At 43.7% G+C, this 26,349-nt stretch overlaps 1 protein-coding gene across 1 annotated transcript in view; it reads left to right on the top strand.

Annotated features, from left to right (window-relative positions):
* The first annotated feature begins 313 nt into the window (after window positions 1–313).
* LOC132392857 (uncharacterized) overlaps window positions 314–26,349 on the top strand; it is a 55,319-nt gene continuing 29,283 nt past the window's right edge. The window contains exon 1 of the mRNA XM_059967349.1: window positions 314–467. The gene's annotated coding sequence lies outside the window, so the exon portion shown is untranslated. The remainder of the gene's footprint in view (window positions 468–26,349) is intronic.

The following is a 26,349-nucleotide window of genomic DNA, read 5'->3' as shown; positions in this document are numbered from 1 at the left end:
GGAAGACTCTTCCATGTTTTCCTTCCCTTGCCCATCCTTCTTCAGTTTGGCCAGTTGCTTAAGCTTGTGACACATTCTCTCCTAGTTGCATAATATGTACTTTTTGCTTGGCTGATTTATTGAATAAAAGGGTGAAAAAAAAACTTCTTAACAGCTTTGGAATATCAAGGGTCAATTACAGCTCTGTCCCCTCGCTTTGGACTTTGAACTGCTGTTGCTAGGTGACAGTTACCCTGGCTCTCTTTCTGATTGGCTGGCATTGGCCAGCAGCCCGACTCACTGGGTGTGATTGGCTGCTTCCGGGCAGCGGCAGGATCTGCTCGTATTAGGAGACGGGGCCGGGCATATGGATGGTGAGGGCAGTGTGGAGTAGTTGGGGTAGATGGTCAAGTGGGATAGCTGCTGTCCCATGGAGAAACAGTCAGGGGTGCAGGACCTGGCTCAAGGTGAACCATGAGGTGCAACAGGTATGTAAGCGGAAGGAAGTGATTGACAATGAAATCCCCTGGAAAAGTTTCACTTGCATGCTGGATCACACCTGGTTGCCGGGCATAGAACATTTGGAGCCATCTTACATAATTTTACTCCAAAGACTGTTTCAGGCAGTAACTTGAAATTAAAAAATGCTCCCAAATCATTCTGCAACCAGCAAAGTGTTCAATTTGCTGTCAGATCCAGTGAATGAATTATCCTTTAGCAGTGAACATAATACAGGTAAAACGAAACAGGTGATTAACACCGTTTTGTTCCACCATTCCTCTCTTACCTTCCTCTTTTTCATTACCCCCTCTCTCTTTATCTTACTTTTTATCTGTCTCTCTTTGCCCCCTCTGTCTGAATTTTCAGAATCAGATTCAGGCTAATTACCATTGGCATATGTCATGAAATTTGTTGTTTTCTGGCAGCCGTAGGTACCAAAACACAATACATTAAAAATTGCTGTAAGTTACAATAAGAAATATTTTTAAAAGTAGTGCAATAAAAGAGCAAAGGTAGAGTTCACAGGTTCATGGAGTCATGGGTTCAGGGGTTCATGGGTCACGGGTTCATGGGTTCAGGAGTTCATGGGCTCCAGTGACTGGTTCCCATTTAATGATTTTTTTTTGTTTCCTGATGTTGCTCCCTAATTTTCTCTCCCCTCACTCCCACCCTGTGCAGAGTGATATTTCTCTATCAGAACGCTAATTCACTGTTTGACTATCGAGTTCCACGCACAGAAGTGTGAGAAAAGAGGGAACACCCAAAAGGGATAACCAGCAGCAATAATCTTAAAGCTTAAGGGGTTTCCATAATTGTATTATAATTGCATTTGTGCTGATTTTATGAAAGCATGTGAAAATATGTGCCATTAAATTATTAATCAGAAATTGCAATAACATACTTTTATATTGTATGAGAAATATTTGCAGTCCATTAAAAGCGAAGTACTGCATAATGCAAGTGTAGTAGATTTTTCAGCATTGTACGTGAATTAATTTACACAATACTAAAGTAATTAAATGCTCAGGCAGAAATAATTTTATCCGTAATGGTTGTCAAATTAGATTATCAGCAGTATAACCCAATTAGTTATCAGAAATCTGGAAACACAGTGTTTATTTTGTATAATTTAAAAGTATGCCCAGCTTTGTTGTTCCTCGCTGTGCCTTGTGATGCATCGAGCAGCAATTTTGCCATTTCCTTAGCATTTGTCTGTGTTTTTTTATGAGGCCGATTTGCTAGCTCAATGCTCAACCCACCACAGAGGGAAACTGTGGAAGGAGTCGGCTGGATTTGAACCCAGAACAACTCATCTCGAAGTCCGGTGCGGATACCACTACGTCACTGGCCTGCTTATGTCCGGCTTAGGCCAATGGAAATGATGGCCTTGGGGGGATGGCGCATTATGAAATGCAAGCGCTGCATTTGCTTTGATCGATATGTCTGTGTGCTGAGCCAACTGGTGTGATCCGTCGACATCAATATCACTTTTCATTTTGATTAACAAACTTTGGGCTAGTGGAATCAAATGGGCAATAGACTCACAGATAGGAAATCAGAAATAATGGTGAATGGTCAACCTTTTCAGTTTGGCGAATGTTAGATGTCCCTCTGAAGTCAGTGTCAGTGTCTAGGACTAATTAGCGGGGTGGAGTGGTTGCATATTGGTTAGTGCAGTGCCAGCTGTAAGATCAGGGTTCAATTCCCACCACCGCCTGTAAGGAGATCTCCCTGTGGCCACGTGAGCTTCCTCTGGATGCTTCAGTTCCCTCCAACGTTCCAAAAACGTACAAATTAGTGCGAGCCGTGGGCGTGCTATGTTGGTGCTGGAAGCAGGGCAACACGTGCATGTACAGCTCAGACTGTGTGTTGGTCATTGACGTAAGCAATCCATTTCACTGTATGCTTCGATGTTTTGGTGAATTTGTGACAAATAAAGCTAATCTTTAATCTTTAGGACACTGGCCACAGCATTATATTTCCTAATCTGTGGAAAGCACCAAGTATGGTTAACAATGAGTAATATACTTCTAGAGGACACAGGTAGAGTGTGTGGGCAGATGTTATCAATATCCTTGTGCTGAGCTCCTGGAGCAGAGAAAATACAGCTGATGAAAGTTACCCTCTGTGACTTTCACAGAAAGAATGAGACATAAACTCAACCATGTGTTACAATCTCGACGAATGTGGAAGCATGCCTGTTATGGTATATAACATTCTTGAAAGGACGAGGAATTTTGATTGAAAAAATACACAAGTGAAATTGAGTATCATCTTCATAACTAGAGAATAAATATTAAGCAGGCTAGAAGTTAAGAAGTCCCAATGCCTGATGGCTTGCATGCGAGAATCTGATTTGAAGTGGCCACATAAATGTGTGAATATAGTTTTCCAAAAATACAGTGGCGTAAGTTTTTCATCATGCATGTGCATATGTGTGAGTGCAAGCGCACGTGTGCTTATATGCATGTGCGTGTGTGTGCATATAAACTCAGTTTTGAACAATCTGAGTACTGGAAGACTGCCAGTGTGATAATCTAATTCAAAAAGCATGGGAGACAGAAGTGGGTAACAATGGCTCAGTTTGCCTAACAGTTACCATTGGAAAAATGTGGTATTGGTTAGATTTTTCTTGAGGCTGTAACTGGAGGCAAATGAACAGATCTTGTTCCTTAATTTAGGGAGGCATATTACCAAAGGAGGTAGCTCAGAGATGATTTATGAGCAACAAACGCATGAGATTCTGTAGATGCTGGAAATCCAGAGCAACTCACACAGAATGCTGGAGGAACTCAGCAGGTCAGGCAGCAGCTATGGGGAGGAATAAACAGTTGACATTTCAGGCTGAAATCAGGACTGGAAAGGAAGACGGAAGAAGCCGGAATATACAGGTGGGGTGAGGGGAGGGGGTACTGCATGGTCCCAGGTTGATGGCGCTGTCTACCCTGAGCAGGTTGGGGTCTCCACTCATTGGAATAGATTTGAACAGAGTTAGTTTAAAGGAAGTTGAATTGAAGGGTATTACACCCTCTGCAGTTTATTACTCATTGTTAACCACAATACCAAGCTCTTTGTCCTCCACTGATTAGGAAATATAATTCTGCAGTCTATGTTGAAGTCACTAGTACAGACTTCAGGGGAGTGCTTACCATTCTCCTGCCTGTGTACCATTATTCTCTGCTTTCTGATTTCCCATTTGACTGAGAGACAGCCTTCAAACTTTGGATAATAGGTACAAGAGGGATGGGAGGAGAAAACTCAAATGACTCAGAGTAGATATGATCTGGAATTTGGCGCCTGTGAGGATGGTGGAACACAGTTAATCAGTGACTTCAAAAGAGATCTGAATAGGCCCTTGGGGGGAAAGAATTTAAATGTCCTTGGTTTCCATTTCCCATATTTCTGTTTTTCATGTTTCTTAACATTAGGGAGTAACAATACCAGTCAAAAAGTTATATGTCAGATACAATAGGCATGAGAACCAGAATGCATTAACAATGTAATATGTAGTAGACTGCAGGCTCCCAGCTTACTGCTGATTATTTCAGGGATGTGCTTTGGAAGCTAACAGGACTATCTCTTCTATGGACATTTCACCAGGATGCTTTGTTTAATAATCTAACAGCCACTGAAACCAATCTTGGGTGCAGGACACCCTGGTTTTGTACCGTTGTGAACTACCACGGAAATAATGGATGCACGTTTACGTTGATTGAGCCACATTGAAATTCTACAGTGTGAGGTCAGGGAAGGAGCCCAGACTGGCACCCCAACCAATTAGCACACACTGATAGGCATTTATTGTCTCTCAATCAATATTTGTGACATTTGTATACTCAGAAAGCACTATATCTAGTGACTAATAAAGGCTGGTTTGGGTGTTGGTGTTCCTTACAAAGGTGTTTGAATGATCAGAGATGTTCTAATCAGTTGAGACATTCTGTAGTTGTAAATGTGCAGCCCTACATGATTCTGTCTGCACACAAATACTGAAATATGTACTAACTACAAGTGTTACATTCATGCTATAGAATATAGATCTTAGCTTTTGAGTAGCTTATTCTGAGAGATACTTTCATCAGGCCTCTTCCTGACTGCCTGCTTGTGCTCAGTAAAGACTTGTTATACTTATAGTTCTGGTTTCCATGTAGCCCATTGAAAATCACAACACTTCACAATAGGTTAAGATGTTACCTTGCTCCATCAAGACTTAAGCCAAAATAGTACGTTATGCCCAGTTCACGTAGGCAGAAAGACACACAGACTCCAATTATCCACTTAGAACTACAAACCTATCTTTATTTGTACCAAACAGAACAAGGATTAAATATTTACCTAGGTACACGCGAGCCCCTCGCACTGCAGCCCACCTCCCACTCAATCTGTGGCACTGTTCATGAAGAACGATCCCGAAGCCCCCCCTTGACTGCTCTGCTTTTTACCGTTTCCACTGATGTGAAATGTTGAAGTAAATGGACCAATACATACATCAGCACCAGCTCAAATCACTAATCAGAACGAATCATCACTCTCCACGAGTCCCCCTCCCGCATTCCCACGGTAGCATCGCATCCTCAAGGCTGTGTTCCCATCGGGCTCATCTGTTACGCTCAGCTCCACAGTGGTGGGGCGGTACTTGACAACCACAAAGATTGACCCTTTACAAAACACTCCACGCCTCGACAGTCACAACCCCATTACATTCAGCTCACAGTCTGCAATACAACCCCCACAGAGGCCCTGACGTATTACTAACAAATCACAAAACTGTAAGTATAAAGGCAAAATGGCTTTGGTAACATGCCAGTGCACTGTGGTAAATCTCTGGCCCCCTGGGGCTCTAAGGGCCATCAAGGTGTTACAGTTGCGGAACTGATATCCTATATGATCTGCTGACCGTCGGATATGGTCAGCCAAATCTGTTGCAATCTCTGACTTCTACACACAACATTCCTGCCCTATTACGGCACAGGTGCCTGCTTCCTTTGCCAGGATATAACCCAGTCATTCTCTTCCATCGGAGGCCATTGGGATGACCTCCCTTGATAACTGGGCACTAAAGGCAAGCTGGTCTTGGGACCTGGGCTCAGTGGAGTGGAAAAGAAACCATTGGCCAAATCCACTGCAGCATACCAACCCATGTCCTCTACAATGTCAATACACGTGGGACAGCCACTGTGTGGGGTGGGGCAACTATATTTAATTGCCCAAAGTCTATTGTTATTAGCCACGTTCTGCTCCAGCCACAATGGGCTACTGTCAGGGGATGTTGCTGGCTGAATAACACCTTCCTTCAACGCTGCTTGCACTGTTCTGCTGATCTCCTCGGCATCACCACGGATGTGGTACTGTTTGGAGTTCACCAGTTTGCTTGGAGGTGGGATTACAAGGGTCTCCCATTTGGCCAGTCCCACCAGTACTGCTGCCCAAATCACCCCAGAAATAAAATGATCCTTATCTGTCTGCAGAGACCTACCTTTCCCCATATTCGTATCCAAGATGCGCTTGGGCCCCTGACACAGGTGCTGAGTGCTCTGAGCCCTTACTGTAACTGGCCAGGCCAGGACGAGTGACTCTCCCAGTCCATCGACCATCAGCTGGGCTTCCTGGGATAATAATGTGTTTGGCCGCACTATTGACTAACGCCATTCTTTACTGTACATTTCCCTTTTTCCAGTGTACTGCATTAGGTAGGTAAAGCCTCTCTGGCTGGGAGAGTGTCGGCAAACTGTGCCGGGAGCCTTGGCTGCATCCCTATGGGAGTGAGGCAGGAGAGCGCCACCCAGTGCTGGAGTCCTGCTGCTGCAGGTATTGGAGAGCTTTCCACAACACCTCTCCTTCTCCCCCTATCGGTTGGGAAGTCAGCAGAGTCCCCCTTCCTCCATTCCCCTTCCCCCCCCCCCCCCACAACTCCTCACCATTCTTATTTTGAGAATGGATTTTTCATAAAGCAAGGGCAGTGGTGGCTATCCCGTCCACCCGTTTCTTCAGGATGCCTGCCTTGAGCAGGCCCAAAAACATCTTGCAGGTAAGGTGGGACCCCTCCATTCTGTTTCTCTATCTCCCTCACCCGGCTGTGTCCCGTCTACATCTTCAACCTCTCCAATCACCCATTCCGCTGTTTTCTCTTTCATCGACCCTTAAAAGGGGCAGTTTTATTCCCTTCAGATGGGGGAAGCCATTTTTACCAGGTGTCCGACCATGGTCAAGAGAGCTCTTGATGCTCTAGTGGACCACCCCACCCTCGTAAATCTCAGCGATCAGGGCCCAGTGATGGAGAGCCATTGCCCCCACCCCACTGCGTTCCACTTTCCTAAATTATAAATCCAGTCTAAGAAGCAGGGATACTCAACCTTCACAGTGGACGTCACTCTGTCCCACAAAAACCTTTCCTCCCTCGCCTTTCCCTGTAGGACGTTACTAACCCCATGGTCTGACGACAGTGCTCCCAGCCGTCCCATTTCCCGAAAGGATCGGATCACTCCATCTCCTTGCAGTTAAGTGGTTGTCCAGATAAGGTGAGGGGGAGTTTTAATTGAGGTAAATAAAACTTAATTCAGGTCTATACAGAGCAGATAACACCTCGCAGGCATACAAGAGATGAAGGATAAACACTCTGGGGATGTCTAGGTATTTGGAACTCCCTACCTGAGAGGCCGATGCAGGCAGACTGAGGAATGGATGAAGGGGGAAGAGGGAGGGGGGCAAAAATTACCAGAAGTTTGAGTAATCAATGTTTATGCCATCAGGTTGGAGGCTGCCCAGACAGAATATAAGGTGTTGCTTCTCCAGTCTGAGAGTGGCCTCATCGTGCCAGTAGAGGAAGGAGCAACAACTCACATTCTGTCTGGGTAGCCTCCAACCTGATGGTGTGAGCACTGATTCCTCTAACTTCTGGTAATTTTTCCCCCTCCCCCTTCCCTCTTCTTCCATTCCCCACTCTGGCTCCAGTCTTACCTCTTCTCTTCTCCTCATCTGCCTATCACCTACCCCTCCTCCCATGGTCCACTTTCCTCTTTTACCAGATCCCTTCTTCTTCAGCCCTTTACCTTTGCCACCTATTCATCTCCCAGTTTCTCACTTCATCCACCTCCCCAACCTGGCTTCACCTTTCACCAAATGGCTTTCCTTCCCTCCATCCCCCCAGAGTCTTATTCTGGCTTCATTTCTCGCCTTTCCAGTCCTGATGAAGGGTCTCAGCCCAAAAGGTTGACTCTTTATTCCTCTCCATAGATGCTGCCTGACCTGTTGCGTTCCTCCAGCACTTGGTGTGTGTAACTCTGGATTCCCAGCATCTGCAGAATCTCATGTGTTAGTGAACACTCTGCCGAGGGTGGAGGTAGAGGCAGATACACGAGGAACATTGAGAGACTCATACGCAGGCACTCGCATGAATGAACAGTTGAGGGCTACGTAGGAGGGAAGGGTTAGAGTAGGTTAAAAGTTTGGCACAACATTGTGGGCCAAAGGGTCTGTACTGTGCTGTACTGCACTATGTCCTACTGTCTGTTCGTGTTGAAGGGTGGGATAGGCTAGAGGGGCTGAGTGACCAATACCTGAATTATTTCGCTCCTGTTCCACACTTTTTGTTAATCTTCAGGTGTGTGACTTCAGCTAGGTGTTGCCCTGCATCATCAGCTTAGTCTGTCCAGACTCATCCTCAGTCAAACAGGAAAATAAGGGATGTCACTGTACGTATTACTCGGGTAGAGTTATTCACTGATTCATTGATTCTCTGGCAGTCAGCGTTCTCTCGAATTTTTGTTACAGCTGCGTGAACCAACTATTGCTCTGAGCAGGACAATTCTACACAGCCTGAACACTGCATGCCATGCTAAATGATTTTTTTGTCGTATGTATACTATAAATATTTAGAATGAATACTGAGAAATCACATCCTTTTGATTATATTTATTAATTAAAGGTTATAATGAAATACAGGGCTAGCTGGTGGTGTCGTGGCATCAGCATTGGACCTCAAGGCAGATGGTCCTGAGTTCGAGTCCAGCCTGGTCCCGATCTGGGCAACAGCATTATCAGTGTGGAAGAAAGTCCTGGTAATCTACCATAGTGTATTGCTATGGGGACCCTGGACAACTGCACTATCCGTGAGTCGATGATGCTTTGATGGCACTCAACAACAATGATTAAATGCAACAAAGAAAGTCTTTCACGCTTCATAAACTTTTTCTCGTCTGTCCAGTTTAGTTTCGTATCCAAATAAAAAATACGTCTTAATCCTCATTACATCATCCAAATGGTCCACCTCTAGTCTGTTTCTGGATTTATATTTGATTGAATTCCTAAGATTGAATCCAGGTTTGCAGTCAGAACTGGAAGCTTGAAATGTTCCAACAATGTCAACAGGAATTGACAGTTCTTCAAATTCTTCATTTCTAAGCACATAGTTCAACATATCAGTGAATGTCTTAATTGAACCAATCTTAACTTCCTCAGAAATGACAAATTTGGAATCACAGTTTTGCTGTAAAATTTTTGAGGCAATGCTTTTGTCGTAGTTTGTAACAGTAGCAGAGTACTTCTTTTGTCAGTGGTATAATATTCTCTTTTCCAAATTCAAAATTGATTGCATTTGCAATAGCAACAGGATCAAAAGCTTGCTATTCTTTTAACTCATCAACAGGAAATCTATTATCCATGTGATTACACACATGTTGAGTGAATTGAATGATTGGTGCAGTATTGACGTCAGAACTTACAGATGCAAGCAGATCTTTCAACTTGTCAATCCGCGTTCAGTGGGTCTGCAGTTTTTTAACAAGGAGTACCGACTTCCTTTCTATGTCTATTGTTACGATTTGTAACAATGTTGTAACATGAAACACTAACAATGTAAAAAGATTGAAGCTCTAAAATGTTTCAAAGTGAAGATTGTGGTATATTTATTATTTAGCAAAGTTATTCATTAACATTCACACATATTCATTAACACATAATTAATTACAGAGTATTTCACATTTAAAGTGCTTATGAAAAGTATTCAACCCTCCTTTGGAAGTTTTCATGTTTTATTGTTTTTACAACACTGAATCACAGTGGATTTAATTTGTAAAAAACAAAGTGCTGGCAGAACTCAGCAGGCCAGACAGCATCTATGGGAGGAGGTAGTGACGATGTTTCAGGCAGAAACCCTTCATCAGGAGTCTGCCAGCATTTTGTGTTTTTTATTTATTTCCAGCATCTGCAGGTTCACTTGTGTTGCCTGTGGATTTAATTTGGCTTGTTTGACACCGATCAACAGAAAAAGACTCTTTTGTGTCAAAGTGAAATCAGATTTCTACCAAGTGATCTAAATTAATTACAAATATAACCAGCAAAATAATTGATTGTATAAATATTCACCCCCTTCAAGTCAGTATTTAGTAGAAGAACCTTCGGCAGCAATTACAGCCTTGAGTCTGTGTGGATAGGTCTCTATCAGCTTTGCACATCTGGACACTACAATTTTTCCCCATTCTTTACAAAATTGCTCAAGCTCTGTCAGATTGCATGGGGATTGTGAGTGAACAGCCCTTTTCAAGTCCAGCCACAAATTCTCAGTTAAATTGAGGTCTGGACTCTGATATGGCCACTCCAGGACACCAAATTGGTTGTTTTTAAGCCATTCTTGTGTAGCTTTGTCTTTATGCTTATGGTCATTGTCTTGCTGGAAAACAAATCTTCTCCCAAGTTGCAGTCCTCTTGCAGACTGCATTAGGTTTTCCTCCAGGACTTCCCTGGATTTTGCTGCATTCATCTTACTGTCTACCTTCACAAGCCTTCCAGGGTCTGCTGTAGTGAAACATCCCCACAGCATGAGGCAGCCGCCACCATTCTTCACAGTGGGGATGGTGTGTTTTTGATGATGTGCAGTGTTCAGCTAATGCCAAACATAGCATTTAATCTGATGGCCAAAAAGCTCAATTTGTTTTTCATCAGACAATAGAACCTTTTTCCAGCTGACTTCAGAGTCTCCCACATGGCTTCAGGCAAAATCTACCCGAAATTTCATGTGAGTTTTTTTTTTCAACAGTGGCTTTCTCTTTGCCAGTTTCCCATAAAACTGTGACGCGTGAAGCATCTGGGCAACAGTTGTTGTATGCGAACATCTCCCATCTCAGCTACTGAATCTTGTAACTCCTCCAGAGTTGTCATCGGACTTTTGGTGGTCTCCCTCACTAGTTACTTTTTGCACAGTCACTCAGTGTTTGAGGATCGCCTGCTCTAAACAGATTTACAGCTGTGCCATATTCTTTCCATTTCTTGATGATTGACTTCACTGTACTCCAAGGGATATTCAGTGACAGAAATTTTCTTGTATCCATCTCCTGACTTGTGCTTTTCAACAACCTTTTTCACGGAGTTGCTTGGAGTGTTCTTTTGTCTTCTTGGTGTAGTTTTTGCCAGGATACTGACTTGCTAGCAGTCGGACCTTCCAGATACAGGTGTATTTTTACTGCAATCAATTGAAACACTGCGACTGCACACAGCCTCCAAGAACAGATCTCCATTTAACTAATTATGTGACTTCCAAAACCATTTGGCTGTGCCAGTGATGATTTGGTGTGTCATATTAAAGGGGGTAAATACTTATGCAATCAATTATTTTGTGTTTTATATTTGTAATTAATTTAGTTCACTTTGTAGAGATCTGTTTTCACTTCGACACAAAAGTCTTTTTCTGCCGATCAGCGTCAAAAAAGCCAAATTAAATCCACTGTGATTCAATGTTGTAAAACAATAAAATGTGAAAACTTCCAAGGGAGATGAATACTGTTTATAGGGACTGTATAGTAATATAGATTTCAAAAGTACATTTAGCATAACTTTAAAATTATATTAAGTTTATATAAGCAAAAATTCCAGCTGCGTGGAAACAAAGGCTGTGTGCTCTGGGGAATTCCAGTCACTGTGCAGCTGCGCAACAGCGCGACGTAGAAAGAAAAGTGCTAGTGGTCAAATCAGAACCTGGCTATTCACTTAGCAACTTGCTTGCAAATTAAATGGATACCATAGTGGAAAATCCTTAAAAATGTTGAGTCTCTGGAGCTTTACTGATCATCTGTAAAGACTGTCTGAGTGGAGTCAGGAATTGCATGCAGGTTTCAATCGTTTAGTCTGTCTCTCTCAAGTCATGGGATCACTGGCACAAAGAGAAGCAGTCATCTGTGGGAAGCAATACAGCTAAACTTTGTCTGTCTATGTAAACACCATACAAGCTATTGTATTCTAGACTGTATGTGGAAGTGCAAATATTAGAGCATGTTGGTGCAGGAATTACATCAGTGAGTTTAGTCATGCAAAGGTCAGTTTAGACTTCATCATCAGTACAAATCAGGACATACAGAAGAAGTTAAATGGCTTGAAGTGAAACTTCTATCACACAGACTAAACTTACTTTTCTCTTACTCCCCTTTCTGTTTCCTTTAATGTTGATTTTTCCCTGGGTACGCTTCCATGGAAACTTGATATACCTCAGCACTTCCATGTTATTAAATATGAGCAGCTATTCACACATTGCCAGCATTGGATCTGAACTTTGTTCTCTTCCTGCTCCCGCTTATCTTAGTGAAAGCTACATATTCATTGAACGTTTGGGTCAGAGCTTGATGGGGGCATTGGGGTTAGCAGGGGAGGGCAGGAAAGTGTGGGGGGGGAGAATCAACTGTGACTCAAAAGGTTAAACGGACTCATTCTGCTCCAATGTCTTATGGTCTGTGGTCTTATAATCAGCAGATCAGACAGCAGTCTAGTCAAACCACATTCGCAATCCACGTCAATAACCATCAGAGCTGATAACAATGAAGAATTTAAAGTTGCTGACCATCTCCAGCTCTGATCCCTGTTGAAGACTAATTCTGGCTTCCTTCTCCTGTAGTTAATAATCATCTCCTTGGTTTTGCTGACATTGAGTGAGAGGTTGTTGTTGTGGTACCACTCAGTCAGATTTTCAACCTCCCTCCTATATGCTGATTTGTCACCACCTTTGATTCAGCCAATGACAGCAGAGCTGTGCTTAGCCTTGTGGTCTTAAGTGTAAAGTGAGTAGAGCGGGGTATGGTGCAACTCTGCTATGGAGATTGTGGAGGAGATGTTGTTGCCATCCAAACCATCTGGGGTCTGCAAATGATTAAACCAAGGATCTAATTGCACAAGAAGGTATTGAGGCCAGGGTCTCGGAGCTTATTGATTAGTTTTGAAGAGATGATGGTTTTGATTGTGGAGCTGTAGTTCATAAAAAGCATCTTAATGTATTCATCTTTGCTGACCAGATGTTCCGTGATTGAGTAAAGAGGCAACGCAATGGCTGTTGTGCCGATAGGCAAGTGGATCCAAATTGTTTTGCAGGCAGGAGTTGATTTATTTTATCGCCAACCTCTCAAAGCTCTTCATCACCATGGATGTAAATCATACTGGATGATAGTCAGTGAGGCAGGTTACCATATCCTTCTTCAGCACCGGTATCAGTGAAACCTGCTTGAAACAAGTGGGTAACTCAGACTACCCTAGAGAGAGGTGAACACTCCAGCTAGGTCTTTAGTACTTGCTCAGGCACCTCTTCAGGGCCAGACGCCTTCCACGGGTTCACACACTTGAAGGATGTTCTCACGTCAGCCTCAGGGTCATCAGGGCTGTGGGAATTAGTGAAGATTCCTCCATATTTGGTGGTCAAAGTGAGCATAGAAGGCATTGAACTCATCTGGGAGTGAAGCCTTCTTGTCACATGTTACCTGGTTTTACTTTGTAGGAGGTGATAGCATTCAAGCCCTGCCAAAGCTGTCGAGCATCCTTCAGTGTTTCAAGTTTCGTTCAGAATTGCCATTTCACACGAGAGAAAGTTTTCCAGTGATCATACCTGGATCTCTCATATTGGTTGGGTGAGGCTGACTCAAGGGTTGAGGTGTGTGGACATGATGCAAAGTTGGGGTGAGGTTGAGGCGTATTCGAGGAAAAGTGGTTGGAGTGGCATCGAGATATGTTTGAGATGGAGTTGGAGTTGGAGCAGAGTGGAGTGGAAAAGTTTCAGAACCCGTCCATCTAAATGTCCATGAGTTTGTGAGATGTGTTCAAGAAGGTTTCCTGACACAATATGTAGATAAGGCTACAAAAGGAGAGGCTGTACTTGATCTGGTATTGGGAAATGAACCTGGTCAGGTGTCAGATCTCTCAGTGAGAGAGCATTTTGGAGATTGTGATCACAATTCTATCTCCTTTACCATAGCATTGGAGAGGGATAGGAACAGACAAGTTAGGAAAGCGTTTCATTGGAATAAGGGGAAATATGAGGCAATCAGGCAGGAACTTGGAAGCATAAATTGGGAACAGATGTACGGATGAAGTGTGGCAAATATTCAGGGATATTTGCGTGGAGCTCTGCGTAGGTACATTCCAATGAAACAGGGAAAGGATGGTAGGGTACAGGAACTGTGGTGTACAACTAGTTTAACATCTAGTCAAGAAGAAAAGAAAAGCTTACAAAAGGTTCAAAAAACTAGGTAATGATAGAGATCCAGAAGATTATAAGACTAGCAGGAAGGAGCTGTTTAAACTTAGAAAAAATTAGAACTGGTACCTTTGATCCCTCGGTTAAATTTGAAGAAACTTGGAGGCCCTTTATCCAATACTTTCATAGAATGTAATTTGACCTTCTCTGATTCCTTTATATTGTTTATTAATTTGAGTAGAGGAGCAGAGTTGACAACATTAATAATTTTATCCAATATAATAGAACAGCCCAGCTTTGCTTAGTTTAGTTTTATTTCTGTTTAGTTTAGTTTACTTTGTTTTTGTTTTTCCAATTTGTTTTTTTTCCATCTTTTTATTTCCTTGTATCTTGGCTATATAAAGAGTTTGGGAGGTCAATTATATTGGTGTTAACTATAGTTTCTACTCACATGTATTAATTGCCAACAATGTAATCCTACTCCCTTTGTACTATTATGACCACTATGTATTTGTCTAGAAAAATTCAATAAAAAGATTAAAAAAGAAAAGAAGGAGCTTAAGAATGAAATTAGGAGACCCAGAAGGGGCCATGGGAAGGCCTTGGTAGATAGGATTAAGGAAAGCCCCAGGACATTCTACAAGTATGTGAAGGGCAAGAGGATAAGACGTGAGAGAATAGGACCTATCAAGTGTAACAATGAAAAAGGGTTCATGGAACCAGAAGAGGTAGCAGAGGTACTTAATGAATACTTTGCTTCAGTATTCATTACGGAAAAGGATCTTGGCGAATATTGGGATGACTTAAAATGGACTGAAAAACTTCAGCATGTAGATATTAAGAAAGAGGGTGTGCTGGAGCTTTTGGAAAGCATCAACTTGAATAAGTCATCGGGACTGGATGAGGTGTACCCCAGGCTACTGTGGGAGGTGAGGGAGGAGATTGCTGAGCCTCTGGCAATGATCTTTGCATTATCAATGGGGCCAGGAGAGGTTCTGGAGAATTGGAGGGTTGTGGATGTTGTTCCCTTATTCAAGAAAGGATGTAGAGATAACCCAGGAAGTTATAGATCAGTGAGTCTTACTTCAGTGGTTGGTAAGTTGATGGAGAAGATCCTGAGAGGCAGAATTTATGAACACTTGGAGAAGCATAATATGATTAGGAATAGTCAGCATGGCTTTGTCAAAGGCAGGTTGTGCCTTATGAGCCAGATTAAATTTTTTGAAGATGTGACTAAACACATTGATGAAGGTAGAGCAGTAGATGTAGTATATATGGATTTCAGCAAGACATTTGATAAGGTACCCCATGCAAGGCTTACTGAGAATGTAAGGAGACATGGGATCCAAGGGGACCTTGCTTTGTGGATCAAGAACTGGCTTGCCCACAGAAGCCAAAGAGTGGTTGTAGATGGGTCATATTCTGCATGGAGGTCGGTGACCAGTGGTGTGCCTCAGTGATCAGTTCTGGGACCCCTACTCTTTGTGATTTTTATAAATGACCTGGATGAGGAAATGGAGGGATGGGTTAGTAAATTTGCTGATGACACAAAGGTTGGAGGTGTTGTGGATAGTGTAGAGGGTTGTCAGAGGTTACAACGGGACATTGATAGGATGCAAAACTGGGCTGAGAAGTGGCAGATGGAGTTAAACCTAGGTAAACGTGAAGTGGTTTATTTTGGTAGGTCAAATATGATGACAGAATATAGCATTACTGGCAAGACTTTTGGTAGTGTGGAAGATCAGAGGGATCTTGGGGTCCAAGTCTATAAGACACTCAAAGCTGCTGCCCAGATTGACTCTGTGGTTAAGAAGGCATATGGTGTATTGGCCTTCATCAATCATGGGATTGAGTTTAGGAGCAGATGCAATGTTGCAGCTATATAGGACCCTGGTCAGACCCCACTTGGAGTACTGTGCTCAGTTCTGGTCGCCTCACTACAGGAAGGATGTGGAAGCCATAGAAAGGGTGCAGAGGAGATTTACAAGGATGTTGCCCGGATTGGGTATCATGCCTTTTGAGAATAGGTTGAGTGAACTTGGCCTTTTCTCCTTGGAGAGACGGAGAATGAGAGGTGACCTGATAGAGGTGTATAAGATGATGAGAGGCATTGATCATGTGGATAGTCAGGAGCTTTTTCCCAGGGCTGAAATGACTAACACGAGAGGGCACAGTTTTAAGGTGCTTGGAAGTAGGAACAGAGGAGATGTCAGGGGTAAATTTTTTATGCAGAGGGTGGTGAGTGCGTGGAATGGACTGCCGGCAGTGGAATTGATAGGGTCTTTTAAGATGCTCTTGGATAGGTGCGTGGAGTTTAGCAAAATTGAGGGCTATAGGTAAGCCGAGGTAATTTCTGAAGTAAGGACATGTTCGGTACAGCATTGTGGGCTGAAAAGCCTGTATTATGCTGTAGATTTTCTATGTTCTGTGTTCTATGACTCTTGTTATTTCATGCTTGTTATTTATTGCTATTTATTTATTATCTCTATTTGCAGTTTGTTTACAGTTTATAGTTCCTGACGTTTACAGTTTACAAATCCTGTTTATAGTTACTGTTCTATAGTGTGCCTGCAGAAATGAAATCGCAGGGTTGTGTGTGGTGACATGTATGTACTCTGATCATAAATTTTACTTTGAGCTTTGACATTACATCTTTCTGGACATGATCTTAATACTATGGCTTCAGGCAAATTAAATTCTGCCTGTATCAGTAATCATCGATAATAATGGCTCAGTTTGCTTATGCCAGGGATACGTTTTTTACGCAGAGAGTGATGAGTGTGTGGAATGGGCTGCCGTCAACGGTGGTGGAGGTGGATACGATAGGGTCTTTTAAGAGACTCCTGGACAGGTACATGGAGCTCAGAAAAATGGGTAACCCTGGGTAATTTCTAAGGAAAGGGCGTGTTCGGCACATTGTTTTGGGCCGAAGAGCCTACATTGTGCTCCGGGTTTTCTATGTTTCTATAAACCACGAGCAAGGTTTGATCATCTGAGCACTGGGCCATTTTGGAAAGGTTAGGTAGAGGCCAATCATGGCAGAGGGGCCCAGGTCCAGAGCATATCGATGCGGCGGAACCCGGGTCCTAGTGTGTTGGACGATCTGGAGTTTGGACAGCTTAAGCACCCGGTGGGATGAAACGAGATGGAAGGGTGTTGGGACTGGAGGTGAGGGCTGGAGCAGTTCTACAAGCTGCTCCATGATGTTTACTCCACTGTCCTCGGTGCTGAGGTTGATGCCGTGTCCTGCTCCAGGCTTTGTGTCTGCGAGCTCCATGGTGATTTGCTCTGCTGTGTGATAAATTGAGGCTGAGGCTATGGGCCTACTCCAGCTGCTCCGGACTTGGGCCTATGGACTCCGTTCAGTTCTGAGTGTTGTTGCTTGCTTTTATTGTTTGCATAATTTCTGTTTCTTTTTCTCTCTCTCTGCACATTAGGTGTTGGTCTTTTTTAAACAGAGTTCTTTTGGATTTATTGTTTTCTGTTTGTCTGTAAGCCAACAAATCTCAAGGTTGTATAATTTATACATACTTTGATAATAAATGTACTTTGAACTTTGAAGTTGTTTGATCACCAGACCTGGTTGCCACTGATCTGGCCCTCAGCAGAGTGTGGATCTCACGGTTTATCCAGGGCTTCTGGTTAAGGAAGACTCTGAATGATTGTGTGGAGACACACATGTCAACAACTGTTTTTATTAACTCTTACACAACAATGATATATTCTTTCAGATCTTCTGATAGGTCTTTGAACGTGGTTCTGCCCATAGGCTCCTCCACCTCCCTTGACCACCTCTTTGTTGTCCTTATCCCTGGAGGCTTGCTCTTTGGTCTCTGCCTCTATGCAGGTAAGCAAAACACAGCCAAGTGATGTAGTCTAGGCATGGAGTGGTTGGTATTCTTCACTGTAGTATAGCAGAGTTTGAGAGTTTTGGGACCCCCGGTGCTGCAGATTATATGCTGATGATAATTAGGTGGAGATTGAAGTTCCTGACTATGATTTGAAATGTTTCGGGGTGGACTGTTTCTTGTTTGGTGATGGTAGTATTCAATATCTTGAGCACCGGATTAATGTCAGCTTTTGGCAATATGTAAACTGCAGACAGGATCACAGAGGAGAACTTACTTGGTAAGTAGAATGATTGGCACTTAATCATTCGACATTCCAGATCAGGGGAACAAGAGTGCTTCCAAGCACCACGAAGAGTCTATCATGAAACGCAGACCCCCACCTTTTGCCTTCTCTGAATCAGCAGCTCAGAGAATGGGGTTGAGGGAAGGCAGGAATGGGGGTAAGAAGGATAATAAATCAGCCATGATGGAATGGTGGAGGAAACTTGATGGACAGTATGGCCTAAATCTTCTATAGTTTATGGTCTTTGATCTTACTGGGGAATACAGAGGCATGAACTGAAGCAAGTATTCCCTGTGGGGTGAAGGTACTGTCTAACTTCTGATGCACTACAGGTATCAAAAAATAAAACACTGGAAATGCTGCACCATCACCCTGAAATGTTAGCTCACTCCTGAGGGAAGCAGCTCTTACAAGTGCCAATGATGTTTTTCAACGGAGGAGAGTTCGACCATCTACTTCTCATATTCAACATTGCAAGTCCCCAACCATCAACATCCTAGAGTCACCATTGAACGGAATCCCAAATGGACGAGCAAAATTCCCACCTCGGTCAGCTGGTCACCTTCAATACAACATGAGATTTCACCTCGAAACCCTTGACTCCCGCTCATGTTAGATTTCTTGGTCCATGTTTCCAGACATGACAGATGGATTACCAACATTTCTGTGGGACTCTGCACTGCTCATTTCTACCTCCTACCCAAGGTCCATAAATCTGACTGTCCAGGTAGGTCCATTCTTTCTGCCTTCTCCTACACCACTGAACTCGTGTCCACATACCTTGATGCCATTTTATCCCCCTTGATTCAGACTCTTCCCACCTACTGCCACAATGCTTTCAATCTCCTCAACAGCTTCCATTTCCTTGGTCCTGATTGCTCATTTACCTTAAGGCTGTCATAGCTAGTGTGAGGATATGCTCCCACTACCTATTAAATGCTTCCAGTGGTGTGCGTCTCAAATAGCCTCTGACAACCAACTCCTGGTCTACATATGTGGCTTAGCTACTAAGCCCAATGGAACCATTTCTATTGACAGGAGAAGGGGCAAAGGTGGGTTGCTGGTGCCTTAAAACCAGTCACTTTGGGCAGATGGGGCTTATCAGCTGTGATTGACAGCTCATCTAGGGGAAAGAAAACTCTGATCTCAAACCTCTGCTGCCCCACTCGTAGGGAAGGCTTTAGAAGTCAAGCCCAAGGAAAACGCCGGAGCTCGAGATGCTGAGGCAGTCCTATGTTGACTGGCAACTCCGGTGTCACGATGTGTTGGTCTCTGCTGTTTATTGGGATTCAACCTCTTGCTTTGGCTGTCTGAGGTACAGACCTGCTTCAAGCAGGATTTATTTTTACTGATGCCCCAGAAGAGCATGGAAACCCGCCTCAATAACTCTCATTCGGTAGCATTTACATCCCCATAGTGATGAAGTGATTTAAGAGGTTGGTGATGAAACATATCAGCTCCTGCTTGAGAAACAACTTGGATCCACTCCAATTTGCCTACTGGAGCAACAGGTCCATGGTAGCTGCCATCTTATTGGCACTTCACTCAACCCTGGAACAAAGATGCACACATCAGGATGCTTATTATCGACTACAGCTCAGTATCCAATGCCATCACCCCCTCCAAGCTGATCAATAAACTCCAAGACGTTGGCCTCAATATGTGCTTGTGTAATTGGATCCTTAATTTCCTCACTTGCAGACCCCAGTCAGCTTGGATTGGCAAAAACATCTTCACAATCTCCAGAGGTCTGTGTGCTTAGCCCCCTGCTCTTCTTACCTTACACTTATGACTGTGAGACTAAGCACAGCTCCAATGCCACGGTTACATTTGCTGATGACACCACTGTCTTAGACCAAATCAAATGTGGTGATGAATCAGCATATAGGAGAGAAATTGAAAATCTGGCTGAGTGGTGTCATAACAACAACCTCTTACTCAAAGTCAGCAAGACCAAATAGCTGAATATCGACTTCAGGATGAGGAAACCAGGTCCAGGAACCAGTCCTCACTAAAGGATCGGAGGTGGAGAGTCAGCAACTTTAAATTCCTCAGTGTTATCATTTCAGCGGACCTATGCTGGCTCAGCACGTAGGAGGAAAGTACAGCAGTGTCATTACTACCTTAGGAGTTTGCGATGATTTGGGGTGACATTTAAAATTTTGACTAACTTCTATAGACGCGTAGTGGGGAGTGTGCTGCATCCGGGCCTGGTATGGAAATACCAATGCCCTTGAGTGGAAAATCCTTCAAAATGTAGTGCATAAGGCCCAGTTCATCATGAGTAAAGCCCTGCCCACCACTGACAGGTTGTAGCCATAAATAACATCGAGATTCATTTTCTTGCAGGCATACTCAATAAATCCATACAATAACAAGCATAACAGAATCAATGAAAGGCCTCGCCAGCCTGGGCATTCAATTGGTGTGCAAAAGACAACGATCCTTCCATGATTCCCTTGTCCATTCGTCTTTCCCCACTAATCCCGCTCCTGTCACATGCCTACAAGTGGAAGAAGAGGCTGCAGCTTCCCATACAGCTCCTCCCTCACTCCCATTCAGGGCTCCAGACATTCCATCTGGGAAAGGCAACACTTCACCTCAGAGTCTGTTGGGGCCCTGAAAGGGTTCTACTGTATCCAGTGCTCCCGATGCGGCCCCCTCCACATTGGTAAGACCTGGCTTAGACTGGGGGTCCGCTTTGTCGAGCAACTTCGCTCCACCTACAAAAAACAAGGTTTCCTGGTGGCCAACCATTTTAATTCCTATCCCCATTCCCATTCTGACATATTGGTCCATGGGCTCCTCTTCTGCTATAATGAAGCCACTTCCAGCTTGGAGGAGCAACACCTCACCTTCTGTCTAGATAACCTTCCATCTGTTGGCCTTTTTCCAACTTTCAGAAACTTTACCGCCTCCTCTTTCCCTCTTCTTCAATTCCCTAGCCTAGCTTCTTACCTCTTCTCACCTACCTAACACCTCCACCCGGTGCCCCTCCTCCTTCCTTTTCTCCCATGGCCCACTCTTCCTTCTTCTCCAGCCCTTTAACTTTCCCACCTATCACCTCCCAGCTTCTTATTTCATCCTCCCTCCCCCTCCCACCCATCACTCACTCATCACCACTCACCCAAGCACTCACCTGGCTTCAACTGTCACCCAGCAGCTTGTTCTCCTTCCCCTCCCCCGCTTTCTTGTTCTAGCATCTTCCACCTTGCTTTCCAGTCCTGATGAAGCATCTTGACCTGAAGCTGTCAGTTTATTCACTTCCACAGATGCTGCCTGACCTGCTGAGTTCTTCCAGCATTTTCTATGCAACATAGGTACTGAGGCTACAAGGTCAAGGGTGCGGGCATGGGTTTGTCCTCCTTGGCGCATTGGTCAGTCTACATTTGTGTGTAGTTTTTCTTCAAGTCTATTGTATTTCTTTGTTGTACTGGGAATGCCTGCAAGAAAATGGATCCCGGGGTGGTGTATGGAGACAGTAGGCACTTTGATGAAAATGTACTTGAACTTGCACTGTGGCATCCCCATCGCCACAGCCCGGATTGTGACGGAATACCTTCCCAGTTTCCTGGATAAGCATGATCACAACATATCTGCAGGGGAAATATCACCATGACTTCAGAAAGTTCAGAAAAGGAAAGGCATGTCACTTTGACCGCAGAATACCCAATGGGGCTTTATGGGTCAAATTTAAGAACAAGGAACTTTGATGGGATGATACTGCAGGCCTCCCAATGAATAAGGAATTAGAAGGATAGATATGTAGGCAGATCCAGAAGATTGTACAAGCAATAGGGTCGTGGCAGTGAAACACAAGGGTGCTGGAAGAACAGAGCATCAGGCAACATCCACGGAGGAAAACGGACAGTCGGCTAATCCACTGAGTTCCTCCAGTATTCTTCCAGATTTCCAGTTTCCGCAGATTCTTGTGCGCCAGGATACTTTAACTTCCTCAGTATTGACTGGGATGGGCTAGGGATTGGCTAAATATGAGTCTTGAACAGGCAGGAAGGTGTAACATATCATTCAAAAGGAGAAACAAAAACTGGGAAAAAGAAATGAGCAGACTGAGCCAATATTACCGGTGATTACTGATACAGGCAGAATTTAATTTGCCTCATGCTGTAGTATTAAGATCATGTCTAGAAAGATGTAACATCAAAGCGCAAAGTAAAATTTATGATCAGAGTACATACATGTCACCACACACAACCCTGAGATTCCATTTCTGCAGGCACACTATAGAAGAATAACTGTAAACAGGATTTGTAAACTGTAAACTTCAGGAACTGTAAACTGTAAACAAACTGTGCAACTGCAAATATAAATAAATAGCAATAAATCACAAGCATGGGACAACAAGATAAGAGTCCTTAAATGAGTGTAGTTATCTCCTTTTGTTCGAGAGCCTGATAGTTGAGGGGTATCCAGCTGCCGCAGCTTGTCCCAGGTAGGTCACCCCCCCAACAGTATCCAAATTGGTATACTTGTTGTTGAGGGAATGGCCACAGGGGATCCCTGCTCTGCCTGCCCTTTCCCTTTCCCTCGCCTGATGGTCCCCAATTAACTGTGCCCTGCTCCTTTGGCATAGCTACCTCCCTGAAACTACTATCTATAAACTCCTCATTCTCCCGAATGATCTGGAGGTCATCCAGCTCCTGCTCCAGTTCCCTAAAGCGGTTTGTTAGGAGCTGCAGCTGGATGCACTTCTTGCAGGTATCGTTGTCAGGGACACTGGAGGTCTCCCTGACTTCCCACATCCTGCAAGAGGAGCATTCCAACGTCCTGCCTGGCATTCTCTCTAAACCTACTAGTTAAAAAAGAAATCGAACAAGAAGAAACAAAAACAACCGCAACCTACCTTTCCCTATGCTTGTTCATGCCGAAGCCTGTTAAGTCAAAGCCGTCCCACTCTGACTCAGTCCACTCTGATGATGGCCACTTCGCTAGACGAAACTTCTTTTATAGTGCGCTAGCTGACCAGCTGTCTTCAGCAACTCCGTTCCCAGTTGGTTGGCCGTTTAAAAAACTGAAAAAGCCTGTGAATCCTGTCCTTCTCAAGTTCTGAGGACTCCTACAGTCGTGTCACTGGTCTACATCAGCTTGTTCTACACCACCTCTGTCATTTTTGTTTGAGTAAAGTATGTCTCCGTTCAGTGGAGAATTATCACCTTACTTTGCATTGACTTTAATTTTACTAGTTTCCATTGTCTTAACATGCTGACAATTACTACGCTGCCCTATCACAAATACCTTGTAAAAGTCCTTGTACAGAACCTGACCTACACCCCCTTCATTCACTCACTCAGTTGTTGTGGCCATGGTACCGGTATGTGTGGCAAAACTTGCAGGCTGCCCCGGTAGATCCTTGGCTGTGTTGGTTATTAAAGCACACACCACATTTCCACATACGTGTGATAAATAAAAGAATCTGACTTGAATCAGAACCTCTCCACTGTCTTATCTAATGATCCAATTATGCTTGCCAAATGGGATTTACCTTTAACAGAAATAATAAATCCGGATCTTTTCTGGAACCGTGCACTTCTTGCTCCAATTACATAAAATAAGCTTAACCTTTACATACTGTTCATATTCTATACTTCCACAGTATGATCCGGGTCAATTTTGACGCGGCCCAAGAATCCCCTCATAACAAGTGTCTATACCAAATTTTGAACCACAGATCTATTTAGAATGTATAAATAGCCTATCTGACATTAATCATTAATTAATGTTTCAGAGATCTAAAATCCATTTCAATAGATTCAGGTCAAATTTGACCCGGAACAGCCTCAATGTACAAACATTTGTCGCTCCTGTACAAAAGTATAACATTTTTAAATATTTTCATTTTATGCATTTTGGGTCACTTTAGGAAAAGTCATCAAATTTTGGCTAAAAAATGGCATTTAGGGTGCTTTTACTACTGTCAAATGTCAAAATGGGTCAAATTTGACCCGAACAGTATGTAAGGGTTAAATAAAAATGAAAAACTTTTATTCGGTAGGGCACTTTGCACAACTTTGTGATTTTGCACAATATCTTGAACTTTTACAGTTATTTGTTTTTGCAATGTTTGAAGTTCAAAGCTCAAAGTAAAGTTTATTATCAGAGTACATACATGTCACCACACACAACCCTGAGATTCCATTTCTGCAGGGCACACTTTAGAACAGAATCTGTAAACAGAATCTGTAAACTGTAAGCATCAGGAACTGTAAACTGTAAGCAAACTGCAAATGCAAATATAAATAAATGGCAATAAATAATGAGCATGAAATAATAAGATAAGATTCCTTTAATGAACCCTTAAAAACCCTTTTGTTCAAGAGCCTGATGGTTGAGGGGTAGTAACTGTTCTTGAACCTGGTGGTGCGAGTCCTGAGGTTACTGTACCTTCTACTCGATGGCAGCAGTGAGAAAAGAGCACGGCCAGGGTGGTGAGGGTCCCTGATGGTTGCTGCTTTTCTACGGCAATGTTTTATATAGATGTTCCCAGTGCTTGGGAGGGTTCTATCTGTGCTGTACCGCGTTGAATTCTCCACCTTTTGTTGGATTTTCCACTCAAAGGTATTGGTGTTCCCATACCAGGCCATAATGCCACCACACAGCACATTTTCCACCACACATCTATAGAAGTTTGGCAACGTTTTTGATGACATGCCAAATCTCCACTGACTACTGAGGAACTAGAGATGCTGCCGTGCTTTCTTTGCAATAATATTTATGTGTTGGGTCCAGGACAGGTCCTCTGAGATGGTGACACCCAGGAATTTAAAGGTACTGTCCGTCTCCACCTCTGACCCTCCAATGATTACTGGCTCATGGACCTCTGGTTTCCCTCTCCTGAAGTCTACTCTCAGTTCCTTGGTCATATTGACATTGACTGAGAGGTTGTTGTTATTACACCACTCAGCCAAGTTTTCAACCTCCCTCCTGTATGTTGATTCATCACCGCCTTTGATACGGCCCACAACAGTGGTGACATCAGCAAACTTGTATAGGGTGTTGGAGCTGGACTTAGCCTCACAGTCAAGGGTGTAAAGCGAGTAGAGCAGGGGGCTAAGCACACATCCCTGTGGTGCTCTTATGTTGATGGAGATTGTGGAGGAGGTATTTTTTGCCAATCCGAACTGACTGGGGTCTAGAAGTGAGGAAATCCAGGATCCAATTCCACAAGGGGGCTTTGAGGTCCAGGTCTTAGTTTAGGGGGAATGGTGGTGTTGAATGCTGAGCTGTTATCAATAAAAAGCATCCTGGCATATGCATCTTTGTGGTCCAGGTGTTCCAGGGTTGTGTGGAGAGCAAGCAAGATAGCATCTGCTGTAGACCTGTTGCTTCAGTAGGCGACTAGGAGTGAATCTAGCTTTCCATTCAGACAGGAGCTGATATGCTTCAACACCAGCATCTCAAAACTCTTCATCACTGTGGATGAAGACAGGTTACCATGCTGTTCTTGGGATTGAAGCCTGCTTGAAGCCAATGGGTACCACACACTGCCTGAGAGAGAGGTTGAAGATATCTGTGAACACACCAAGCCATTTAGTCAGCACAGGTCTTCAGTTCTCAGCCAGGTACTCCATCTGGACCAGATGCTTTCCTTGGAATCACTCTCCTGAAGGCAGCCCACAAGTCATCTTCAGATACTGACCAAAGCATCATCAGGAAACCTGGGAGTGTGAGGTGGTTCCTCCCTGTTCTGGTAATCAAAGCGAGCATAGAAGGCATTGAGCTCAACTGGAAGTGAAGCTCTGCTATCCCCTATGTCACAAGACTTAACTTTGTAGGAGGTTATAGCATTCAAACCCTGCCACAGGTGTCAAGCATCCCTCGTTGATTCCAGTCTAGGCCGGAATCTCCACTTCGCCTGAGATTTGGCTTTCCGGAGATCATATCTGCACTCTTGTAGCATTCTTAATCTTCAGGCTTGAATGCCTCTGATCTGGCTCTCAGCAGGCTCCAGATTCCATCGTTCATCCCGGGCTTCTGACTGGGGAAAGCCCTGAACAATTCGTGGGGACGCAATGCAGAAGATTTGTCATCAACTTGCCAGTAAGATCCAATCAACAATAATAAGGTTGAGGTCGTTCTTGGTTGAAGGCTAATTGGCAGGACTTTGGAAACAAGTCTCCATTCACTTGATCTTCTTCAGAATGATAGCTGGGGCAACTTCCACCCACACAAGAGGACTTCCTGGGTTTGGGACATGGGGGACAGCATAGAAACTTTGGGTCTACTGAGTCTGGACTGACCATTTCCCTATGACATGTGCTAAGATGTTGTGA

The sequence above is a fragment of the Hypanus sabinus genome, chromosome 4, assembly GCF_030144855.1.
Source record: "Hypanus sabinus isolate sHypSab1 chromosome 4, sHypSab1.hap1, whole genome shotgun sequence".
Lineage (NCBI taxonomy): Eukaryota > Metazoa > Chordata > Chondrichthyes > Myliobatiformes > Dasyatidae > Hypanus > Hypanus sabinus.
Note: the sequence above shows the minus strand (reverse complement) of the source record. Positions and strands in the feature narration are given on the sequence as shown.